Raw genomic sequence first — 11,753 nt, 5'->3', positions numbered from 1 at the left:
GCGCTGACCTCATCCATCCACGCAGCCCGCGCTGCCATTGGCCGAGCGTCACGTCCGGGGTGGGCGGTGCTTCCGCTGCGCCCATTCATAACCCCCGGCCACCGGCAGAGGCGCCGGCGCGGCGCTGAGGGTGCGGGCGGCGAAGGGACCCCGGGGCGCCTCGGCCGGGCCCCAGCGGGCGGAGCGCGGGGCTGCCCCGAGAGAGTCCGCGGCCCTTCGGTGCCCCGGGATCCAGACCCCGGCCTGGGCCGCACCACCTGCAGCCGCCGCGCCGGGAAACCAGCGCCTCCCAGAGGCGCCTGCGGGCGCGCGGAGGCTGGAGAACCGGGGACTGGCGGGCGCTTCCCCGGCCCGCTGCTCCGGCTGCCCCGGTCGTCCTCGAGAATTCCTACTCCTCCGCTGCCTGCCGGGAGCGCCTCCCCGAGCGGGCGGCGGCGTGTGTTCGGGTTCCTGGAGAAGGATGCTCGAAAAGTGGAGCAGTGGGGCGAGCCCTTGGGCTGCAGGAGGAAAAAAAAAAAAAAGACTTCATAGAAAGCGACCGCTGACCAGAAGGATGTCTCTCTCAGCCCACCTTCCACCCTCTGAGGGCCCCAAATTTTCCTTCCTACAAAGCATTTAAACAGGTCCCTTATCCCCTAAATGTGTGCTGTGTCGCTTCAATCGTGTCCGACTCTTTGCCACCCCCATGGACTGTAACCTGCCAGGCTACTCTGTCCATGGGATTCTCCAGGCAAGAATACTGGAGCAGGTTGCCATGCCTTCCTCCAGGAGATCTTCGCAACCCAGGAATCGAACCCATTATCTCCAGCGTCTCCTGCATTGCCCATCTCTTTTTCCTTACCCCCAAGGAACCACCCCAATCCCCAATAATAAAAAGGAAAGACTACAACCGAAAGGAATCGTTTTAATTCTTCATGTCTGTCTGTGCACTAAGAGAAGACACCTATCCCAAATCCTCCGTAACTTTCCGCGCATCCTTTCCTAGCTTCCGAAGCCCTTTGTCTATTCTGTAGAAACCCTCCAAGAGATCCAATCACACCGTGGAAAAAAGAAAGATCTAATAGCCGAGAATAACCCGGTTGATTTAAGCTCCTCCCAGTACCGAAAGTGATGTTACTCTCTTTTGCCGGGGAGGGGGAATGGTTTTTAAGGCGCTGTCTCTGAGGGACAGATGACTGGTAGAATGGCCAGCTGTAGATGAGACACTTGAGGCAGGGGATGACCTTTTTTACCATTAGTACAAGCTAGTCCTTCCTTCAGCGGCCCTCCCACACGCCAGCCATGAGCCCCTACCCTCAGGGACCCATCACTGGACAAATCAGATAAAGATCCAGAGTCTCTCTAATAATGATCCTCCAAGACTGCAAAGATGTGCTTCCAAACAGTGCTTCTGGTCAAAGCCAAGTCCCTGGCCTTACAGCCTGAATTCTGCTTTACTGGGAACACCTCCCACCCTCTTCCCCAGCCTAAGTCACAGGGGCCTGGCCAAACTGGACAAACAGTTGCCTAGGGCAGCAAGCTGTTTAGTGATTGTTTATTATGGGAGGGACTGAGAGCTAGGGACAGACACATCCCAGCTTCCCCCAAGGCTGCAAAAAAAAAAAAAAAAACTCCAGCGGGTGTGGACAAAGGGCATGGTTATAATGAGGCAGGATGAAATGAATAAGTGGAAAATTTTAGACATTTGTTGTTTCAGATTTGTTTTTAATAAAGGGGTGAAGGGGCCTGAGTAGGATGTTGCTGTACCTTTCTGAAGTCTTGGCCTATCTCTGGCCTGCCAAAGATGAGATAGCTTTTCCAGATTTGACGTGTACTCCCTGCACAATCAGACAGGCCTGGGAGAGAAATGAGGCTTCAGTCATCTTCCAGATACAATGACAGTGATGCAGATAAATGCAGTGATTGAAACCACATGTGACCCAGAGGCCCACCCCAGCCTGGGTTGCTGAGAGCACCCATGCAAGGCAAGGGCCCTTCTGTTGAGATTAGGCTGGAGATTTTCTCAGCCCAATGGAACTGAGGCTATGGGGACTGCAGCTCCTCTACATCCTGACAGTCATCCTGTGTGACCGTAGTGGGCGCAAGTCACAGCCCTTGCTCTTTTGCGTCTCTTTCTGCTTTGACACATTTTTCCCATCTTGCCTAAGTATTATGGATTCCTTCATCCCACGCTCCAGGGTTATCCAGCCCTACTGTCACATTCCATAGTGCTGTACACTATGAGAAAACTCTGGTTCGGAAAATGAGAGAAAATTTGGATTCAGACCCCCAGATCTGTCATTTACGAGTGCCTCAGGCATGTGGTTTAATCTCACAGAATATCAGCTTCTCGCTTAAAAAGTCAGAATAATAATATTTTTTATGAAACGGGATACCATAAGTTGCTCTACGTGTGCAATACTTTTTGCTCAAGTTCCTCATTTCAAAAGCCAACTGGAATCTACAGTAGCCCTCTATGATGGCATCATCATTGCGTCTCCCTTGGTTTTATTTTCTCCCCAGCCCTTCTCAATAGCTGAAATCCTTTGTTTGTTTGTTGTCTGTATTTCTTCACTGTAAGAGGAGCTTCCTCAGTGCAGGAATCCTGTGTTACTCATTCCTCAATCCCCAAGGCTGCCATAGGTAGCTCTGGTATTCAGGTAGAGCCCAGTCACTGATCTGAATGATGAATCAATTACTAAAGTTCGGCTTCACCTCAGGATTTGAATATGCTTGAAGAGCAAGGTGTCCCTCGTGGTCTCTCAAAGCAGGTCTGAGTCTCCTAAGATGGAAATATTACAAACTAGGAATATCTTCAGTTCAGTTCAGTTCAGTCGCTCAGTCGTGTCCGATTCTTTGCAACCCCATGAATCACAGCACACCAGGCCTCCCTGTCCATCACCAACTCCCAGAGTTCACTCAGACTCACGTCCATCGAGTTGGTGATGCCATCCAGCCATCTCATCCTCTGTCGTCTCCTTCTCCTCCTGCCCCCAATCCCTCCCAGCATCAGGGTCTTTTCCAATGAGTCAACTCTTTGCATGACGTGGCCAAAGTACTGGAGTTTCAGCTTTAGCATGAGTCCTTCCGAGGAACACCCAGGACTGATCTCCTTTAGGAAGGACTGGTTGGATCTCCTTGCAGTCCAAGGTACTCTCATGAGTCTTCTCCAACCCTACAGTTCAAAAGCATCAATTCTTCGGCATTCAGCTTTCTTCACAGTCCAACTCTCACATCCATACATGACCACTAGAAAAACCATAGCCTTGACTAGACGAACCTTTGTTGGCAAAGTAATGTCTCTGCTTTTGAATATGCTATCTAGGTTGGTCATAACTTTCCTTCCAAGGAGTAAGCGTCTTTTAATTTCATGGCTGCAGTCACCATCTGCAGTGATTTTGGAGCCCAGAAAAATAAAGTCTGACACTGTTTCCACTATTTCCCCATCTATTTGCCATGAAGTGATGGGACCAGATGCCATGAACTAATCAGTCCATCAAACATCTTTAACAGTGTATGTCAGATCATGTCATTCCTCTGGTCAGAGCCCTCAAGGAAAACCTACCTCAGAATCCCAGCTAAAGCCCCCACAAGCCCCTATAAGGTCCTGGAGGATCTTCCCTAACTTTCCCCATGCCTCCTCCCCAGACCCCTCTTCACCTTATTTTCTACCAATAACTCTCTCCTCCATCCCAGTCTACTCACTCTTCTCCAGCTGGGCTGGTTTCCTTGTGGTTTCTCATACATGCCAAACATGTCCCTGTCTCAGGGCCTTTGCACATGTTCATCTAGGCTAGTCTGTTCCCAGTATCCATGCTACATCCTTCCTCCCTTATAAGTCTCTTCTCAAGGCCACCTTACAAATGAGTCACCTTTGACCTGTCTGAACAACACAGCAACTCCCCCCACCCAGTTTTCCTATCCCCTCAACTGCTTTGATTTTTATCCTTAACACTAATTGACATCAAATACTATTAATATATATTGTCTTGTCAATTTATCATTTATCTGTTGCATATAGAATGTGAGCTCTGTGAGGCTCTTTTAGTTCACTGCTGTATCCCCAGCACTTATAACAGGGTCCATCACTAATAAGTATTTGTTGACCTAATTAATTAATTTGATTCCACTATCTGTAGGGCAAATAAAGAATATTCAAGGCTAGTTTCAGTCTCACACACACATGCGCGCACTCACACAAAGCTAAAGCTATCCCAGTGATTCCATCCTTGCTTATTTCCTCTTTCAGGAGTAATCTCTCCAGGTCCAAAAGCATCATGGCACACTTGAAACGCAGAAGATAGCAATTCTCACCTTTGTTCTGCCACTTGCTTTATAACTCTGAGTGAGTCAGTCACTTCTCCTCCCTAAGTTTTGGATTCTTATTGGTAAAATCAAGAGAAGCTGTAACATAATACAGATTGTGCTCAAGTACTGTACAAATGGGTAATATATGAGAAAGCCCTTTGCAGTCCACAATACCTATGGCAAATGTAAGATTCGACTGTCACACTCTTGGACAAAAATGGACGCTGGTGCATGAGATCATGTTTGCAAGTCAACAGCATTACCTACATGAAATATCACCCACCAAGTACTCAACAGTTTCCAGATGCTTCCTAGACTCTAGAATGGTCATTGACTATTATAAGCAAACAGGAACAAGGAAGATGGGAAACTCACCAATGGGTAAAAAAGTAAATAAGACGTTTTTTGTAATGTATAAAGCACCAAAGTCACAAATGCCTTTCGAGGGTCTATAATTACATCTGCTGGAGGGAAAAAAAATGACTTCAAAATGTAAAAAAGCAAACTGAAATACATTAATAAGTGTTTAAATTTTCTAAAATGTAACTTTCAGTCGACTGCCAAGGCAACCCAATTTTCATAAAGTTATACACAGATTTTATTTGACGTGGGCACATTTTAATGCTTTGGTGATGTGTGCTGGGGTTTCTAACAGTAAGCATTCCCAGCTCTCAGAAAGGTTGGGAAACTCTGCTGGGTACGTGCTGATTGGTTGTAGGAGGTGAGAAAACAGAAGGAGCCAAGGGAAAGTAGGGGCATGGTGGAGAGATTCCCAGCCAGGAAACAGGAGCCTGGGTTCCAGTCCCTTCTCCGGAACTCTGGGAAACCAGGAGCAGGTGGTTTCTGAATAACAGGTATTTCATCAGAAAAATGCAGAGTAGGACTTGATGATGCCTTTTCACTGAAACAGATAGGGCAGCTCTGTGTAAACCAAGGGAGTAGAGGAGGGGAGTCACTTAGGGGGGAGGAAGCAGGAACTCTGTGGGGGTGGCGGGGGCAATAACCAAGGGTGAAACAAGGTGCTTTGTACACATCATCTCCGTGATCCTCCCAAGGTTCTTAGGACACAAGTACTATCCTTATCCTCTGTTGCAAATGAGGACACAAAAATTCAGTTCTGGGAAGGGGCTCCATGCAATTCAATCATCCATTTCATGGAATCATCCAGTTCATCCACTCATCCATTCATCCATTTGTTCCTTGAGCCAATATTTATTAAGCAGCTACTCTGTGTAAGGTGTGGTGCCGGACACTGAGGGTATTTGCCTACAGTCCTTTGTCATTTACAAGACAATTTCATGAGAAGAATTTTGCTTGAGCATCGTCAGGACCCTGTGAGTTAGGAAGAGAGTGTTAATCCTAATTTTCTAGTTTGGGTTTTCTCAGCCGAGGCACTGTTGTTATTTTCCTGAGCATAAGGTGGGGGCTGGCCCGTGCACTACAGGATGCTTAGCCACATCCCTGGCCTCTGCCCATTAGGTGCCAAGAGCACACCCCACTCTCACTTGCATCCTCAGTTGACACCAAAAACATCTCCAGACACCGCTGAATACTTCGATGAGACAAAATCACTCCTTGTTGTAACCCATTAAACCAGTTCAATGACTTACCCAAAGTCAGCTGATTTTCAAGTGGAGAATTTAGAATTTGACCCTCATCTTCTGACCCCATGACAAGGCTTGGCCACAACACTGCAGCTTCCTTTAGAGAGTCTAACTGATCTCCTTCTGAAAGACAGGCAATCAAAAAAAAAAAAAAAATCTCATAGGCACTAATTTAAGAAACCATTATTAAGCCCATCTTATGTGCAAGCCCTATGCTGGGCACTCAGAATTCACAGTATAAAAATAAATAGGGTGTCAGATCTCCTTCTAATGGGGGAGATAATAAAATAACAAGTAAATAAATAAACAAGATGATTTGAGCTAGTTCTACAGAGAACATAGAGGATAATTAAATGGCATAGATTAAGATGAGGAGAGGCAAACAGGCTCACTTTAAATAAGATGCTTAAGAGGGATAAATCAGAAGCTTGGGATGAAAACACACACTGCTATATATATAAGATAGATAACTAACAGGACCTACTGGATAGCACAGGGAACTCTACTCAATATTCTGTGATAGCCTATATGAGAAAAGAATCTAAAAAATAATGTATGTGGTGGCTCAGTCGGTAAAGATTCTGCAATGCAGAGAAGCAGATCTGATCCCTGGTCAGGAAGATCCCCTGGAAGAGAGCATGGCAACCCACTCCAGTATTCTTGCCTGGAGAATTCCATGGACAGAGGAGCCTGGCAGGCTCCAGTCCACAGGGTTAAAGTCAGACACGACTGAGCAACTAACACTTAACTGCATCACTTTGCTGTACACCTTAAACTAACAAAACACTGTAAATCAACTTTACTCAGATAAAATAGGAACTTCCCTGGCGGTTCAGTGGTTAAGACTTTGCCTTCCTATGTAGGGAGTGCTGGTCCAGTACTTGGTTGGGGAGCTAAGATCCCACATGCCTCATGGCCCAAAAAAACACAAAACAGAAAACAGAAAAAATATTGTAACAAATTCAATAAACACTTTAAAAATTTAACACCACTACAGAAAAATAAACTTGGGCACACTCTCCCTAAACAAATAAATAAAATTGTGCATACACTCCTTTAAAAAAAATACTTTAAATAAAATAAAATATAGGATGATTGGTGAGGTGCTAACATTTCAGCTGATGTCCAGCTGATGAGGAAAGAGCCCTGGGAAGAGCATACCAGGCAAAGGGTCTGACCGGTACATGGTCCTGAGGCAGAAGTGTGTCTGAGGAGCTACACCAGAGGTTTTCAAACTTCAGCAGGCAACAGAATCCCTAGATGGCCTGGTTCAAACACAGATCACTGGGGCCCACCCTCAGAACTTATGATTCAGTAGAGTTTGGGTATGGCCCAAGAATTTGCATTTCTAGCCACTATGCAGAAGATGCTGATGCTGCTGGTTTGGGAACCACACTTTGAGAACTATTGAGTTAGAACATCAGCAGAAAGTCTACTGTTTCTGGAGTATGCTGAATGCAAGGAAGAGGACAGGAGGGAGAGAGAGAAGTTGCAGGCACTTTTACATGCCCTGGCGCTGCAGGTCGGGCCAAGTACTGGGATTTTCTTTTCGGTGGAATGGATAAGTCCTGGAGGATTTTAAGCAGGGGAGTGATATGATCTGATTTCCATTTTTAACAGCTTCCTCTCACTGATAGTAGAGCAAAAATGGAAGCAGGAAGTCAAGTTTATACTGTCGTCTTCAGTCGCTAAGTTGTGTCCCACTCTTTGAAACCCCATGATCTGCAGCATGCCAGACTTCCGTGGCCTTCACTATCTCCTGGAGTTTGCTCAGATTCATGTCCATTTTTCTCAAGTCTTTATTCCTTACAGTAACAACTGGAAGCCAGGATGGCAAGCCAGGAGAGAAGGGAAACTTAAGTCCTGTCTTCATAGTACAGAAACAATGACAAGAGTCAAGCCAATAAGCCAAGTTGGTGGATACTTAGCCTGTGATTGCTTATGAGGCAAGATAGTCTGTATTAGTGTTTATCAAAACTGCACATTTAAATTGAGAAATTCCTCTATGATCTTAACTCTAGTGCTTGACATGGTCCAAGTCATATACATTTATATTTATCTGTGTCGTCCATGTGTATTTCACAACGTGAAACTGGCAGCTGTTTTCCGTGACAGGACATCCTCTCGTTGGTGTTTTCTGAGGAACAAATGGTGACAAAGAAGTTACCCTTACCTCAGTTACCCTTACCTCAGTTACCCTGACCTCAGTTACCCTGACCTCAGTTACCCTTACCTCAGTTACCCTTACCTCAGTCTGGATGCCATTCTAGGGGCCTTACGAAAGTCTTACTGACTCCTGGGGGAAGAGCAAGCTCCACCCTGCTGGCTTGTCTCCGTAGCTTCTGTCTCCTTCCCAAGGAATTGTTTCATTCCTTTAACAATTCATGCACCACACAGCCCAAATTCCAGGAGGAGAAACAGACATGGAAAGAAAGAATCACAATAAAACTGGCTCCAAGGTATAATTTACCAGAGGAGGAAGTTGCTACATTTGTGTGGGTCCCTATTAACATTTGAACATCCATTTATAGACAAGTAACTGAGAGAAAATGAGAAATGGAAATGTCAACTATCAAAGGTGATGAAATCAGGAAGACACCCACAATTCAAGCCAATTTTCCCCATTAGATTGTACTATTCTTTGTTATGCAATAGTCTGTCAACGTTCCCTTCACTTAGGGGGAAAAAAAAACACTTCTGATACCCAGTGGAATCAAGTTTGTCTTCTATGTATCAACTGAAAAATGTGCATCCTCTTGCACTTAGGTATACTACCCTTGGTGCATACTTATTGATGACTGCAATGATAACTGAGAGACCCCGTAGGATCTTAAAAGTATGTGCTAACTCACTCGAGAGAGGCTGGATTATGTCCAGTCCTATTTCAGAGATTCAAATGCAGTTCATGACAGTCAAAATCATTTACAGTTGGTGGTCCATGGATCGAGTATGGGTAACTAGTTATTAGCATGGTGATAATATGGTCTGTAAAGCTAGTGATTTGAGTGATGCTTCAAGGTTGTTATTTGATCAAATTTGCTGTATCTCCGTGAATCATACTTCTTGAGGTCTGAGGAGGAAGCCTCTAAGCCTGTAGCCTTTCAGGAAGCCTGTAGCCTTTCTAAATAGATTAAAATACACACATACATCTACCAAAGCCTGCATGGCTGGGGACTGACCTCTAGCCTGGATAAACTGTCACTCTGAAAAGTTGTAATTTAAACAAAGTGAAAGTGAAGTCTCTCAGTCGTGTCAGACTCTTTGCGACCCCTTGGACTGTAGCCTACCAGGCTTCTCCGTCCATGAGGTTTTCCAGGCAAGAGTACTGGAGTGGGCTGCCATTTCCTTCTCCAGGGGATCTTCCCCACCCAGGTCTCCTGCATTGCAGGTATATGCTTTACCCTCTGAGCCACCAGAGAAGCTGAAACAAACAAAAACCATTCCTCAAATTGTAAACTGTCCACCCAGTTAAAGCTATGGTTTTCCCAGTAGTCATGTACGGATGTGAGAGTTGGACTATAAAGAAAGCTGAGTGTCAAAGAATTGATGCTTTTGAACTTTGGTGTTGGAGAAGACTCTTGAGAGTCCCTTGGACTGCAAGGAGATCCAGCCAGCCAATCCTAAAGGAAATCAGTCCTGAATATTCTTTGGAAGGACTGATGCTGAAGCTGAAACTCCAATACTTTGGCCACCTGACATGAAGAACTGACTCATTTGAAAAGGCTCTGATGCTGGGAAAGATTGAAGGTGGGAGGAGAAGGGGATGACAGGATGAGATGGTTGGATGGCATCATTGACTCAATGGACACGAGTTTGAGTAAGCCCTGGGAGTTGGTGATGGACAGGGAGGCCTGGTATGCTGCAGTCCATGGGGTTTCAAGGAGTTGGACACGACTGAGCAACTGAACTGATACATAATGTTAGGTCTACCCAAGTACATCAGCTTCCCAACAAATCTCTCTCTACTTCTCTCTTTAGACACCTTTATTCTTCATTTCCCAAAGACTGATCCCCTTGTGGAAGTGCAGACAGCTTGGGAACACTAAGAAAAAAGGTATGAAGAAGACTCATATTTAAATATATTTCAATATATTTATATGTAAATTTCAGCATAGGCTTTGTCTCATTGAAAATCTGAATATTTAAATGTCACAAATGCAAAAGCAGACTAAAAATATACATTCTGGCTTTAATTAAGCCTTGAAAAGGGAATTGCCTACAGAAGCATTCTCACTTTTCCTAACTGTTCTCTTCTACCCAAGAAGGAGCCTGCCCTCACTGAAGGCCCAATAATTCCTCATCACACAGGAAAAATGCAGACTTTAGTCCTGTTTAAGACTGGATAAGCCTGACTCCTTTCTTGTTCTTTGAGGCCTGTGGAGGCTTGTTGTTAATAGGAACCCCTGGTCAAAGATTGCTCCAGGTGCAATGCAGACAGGCCCCAAAGCTTTGTAAAACTGCCCCTCGTCTCAGTTATTGTCCCTCCCACCCTGACAACTTGTCCATCTAAGTTCAGATGTGACCTGTCACCTGCTCCTTGGCTTGTCTGATCTTAGAATCCCTTGCAACAGGAATTGCCAATGACTGCAAATTACAAGCCATCCTGGGGAGGATGATGCTAATCGTTTAGGAGCTTAGGAAGAGACCACCAAACCGGTTTTGGAGAGTGAGAACACCCACATCAATTGGAGGGGGTGGGACACTCTGCGGCTGTCCTGACCACCTGACTTCTGAACAACACACCCCCGGGTGCAGGAGAAGGGCCCCCATGAATGACCTACCTCTATGACCAGCAGGGCTGTCATTTCGTGGATATCAGAGACCTTTCTGATATTTCCCCGTCTGGTTGCGGTGTCATATAGCTGTTCAGCTGTGTACACTTCCATCTGTGAGAATATTTACCTAATGAGCTGCATTCCATTGGGGACAAGAGAGTTGAGTGGTTAAACCCAGGAGGTTCAGAGCCTGACCATCTGGGTTCCATCACGATACTTCTACATCACACTGGCTGTGACTTGAGGCAAGTTAATTACGGGCTCCAAGCCTCAGTCTCCCTCTCTGCTCTCCCCAGTGATAATAACTACTTTAGATGTATATGAAATAATGCATATAAAACATTTAATAGAGCACCCAGCACCTAGGAGGAGGTGCTTACTAAATGCTAAATAGTATAATGGCCTCCTGCTCTCCATCTCTTCCAGGCTCTCCAGCAACCCCTAAGAATTAAAGTGACTTGGTTTTACAATCGGTGTTTCAGCAGTTCTGTCTTCCAGAATTTGAATTAATGCCCTTTGTGATTAAGATTGGCATTTCAGCAAATCATGCTGAAGTGTTACAGTGGCTGCAAAGGGACATGTCCATTCATTCATTTATCCATCAATAACAAATATTTATTGAAAGCCTACTATGTCCCAGGGAGGGCACTGGGCGTGGGCCATGTGAATACAACAGACCAAATGTTACCTTGGAGAGACCATGTAGTCTACTCAGGGAGACTCACAAATAAATAAACCAATTAAGCAAGGGCCAGATTCTACTGGTGCTCAGGGTATGAAAAGTGTGTTGAAACGGAGGCGTTATTTAAATAGAGTGACCAGGCAGTGAGAGCAGAGACAGGGAGACACGTGAGCAGAGACATGAAGGGTAAGAAGGAGCCTGTGTTGCAAGGAGGTGGGGTAGGAGGCTTTTAGAGCAAAGAGCAGATGCTGACACCCGAAGGTCAGACGAACTGGGCTGCCTTATTAGGAGCAGAAAACAGGACAGAGTGGCTACAGCCTTGTGAATAAGACATCAGGCCCTGCATTTAAGCAGCTGCTATCTAAGGAGCTGCTGTTGGTGATGATAGATTTGCCAGTTCTCCAT

The 11,753-nt window shown here is 45.5% G+C and overlaps 1 long non-coding RNA gene across 2 annotated transcripts in view; it reads right to left on the bottom strand.

The window, feature by feature from the left end:
* Positions 1 to 4,737: 4,737 nt before the first annotated feature.
* LOC133260596 (uncharacterized) overlaps positions 4,738 to 11,753 on the bottom strand; it is a 62,727-nt gene continuing 55,711 nt past the window's right edge. Inside the window, exons 2-3 of one of the 2 annotated variants that reach the window (XR_009740881.1) lie at positions 5,898 to 6,014; positions 4,738 to 5,188 (exon numbers count right to left, since the gene is read on the bottom strand). This is a non-coding gene — a long non-coding RNA (uncharacterized LOC133260596). Of the gene's footprint in view, positions 5,189 to 5,304; positions 5,374 to 5,897; positions 6,015 to 11,753 lie in introns of those variants that run through there. The other variant, XR_009740882.1, reaches the window with a different exon arrangement.

Source organism: Bos javanicus, chromosome 14 (genome assembly GCF_032452875.1).
Source record: "Bos javanicus breed banteng chromosome 14, ARS-OSU_banteng_1.0, whole genome shotgun sequence".
In the NCBI taxonomy this organism is placed as follows: domain Eukaryota; kingdom Metazoa; phylum Chordata; class Mammalia; order Artiodactyla; family Bovidae; genus Bos; species Bos javanicus.
This window is presented reverse-complemented; position numbering and strand designations above follow the sequence as displayed.